Here is a 378-nt window from a genome sequence, read left to right as displayed (position 1 = left end):
TTTTTTTTTTTTTTTTTTTTTTTTTTTTTGTTGTTGGGGGTGTGTTTGTATGTATATATATATGTTTATTTTATTATTTATTTATTTATATATTTATATGTATCTATGTATTTTATATATTTATATATTTATTTATATATTGATGTATTTATGTATCTATTCATTTATATATCTATATATACATTTATATGTTTATATGTTTATATATTTATATATTTATGTATACATTTATATATTTATATTTTTATATATTTGTATATTTATTTGTATTTTTAAACTATATAAATATGTACGTAAATATACTAATATATAAGCATGTATACACTTATATATTAATATATTTATATATATATATATATATATACATATATATATTTT

This window comes from Eimeria mitis, genomic scaffold, assembly GCF_000499745.2.
Source record: "Eimeria mitis Houghton genomic scaffold, Emh_scaff2649, whole genome shotgun sequence".
Taxonomy (NCBI): Eukaryota; Apicomplexa; class Conoidasida; order Eucoccidiorida; family Eimeriidae; genus Eimeria; species Eimeria mitis.
Note: the sequence above shows the minus strand (reverse complement) of the source record.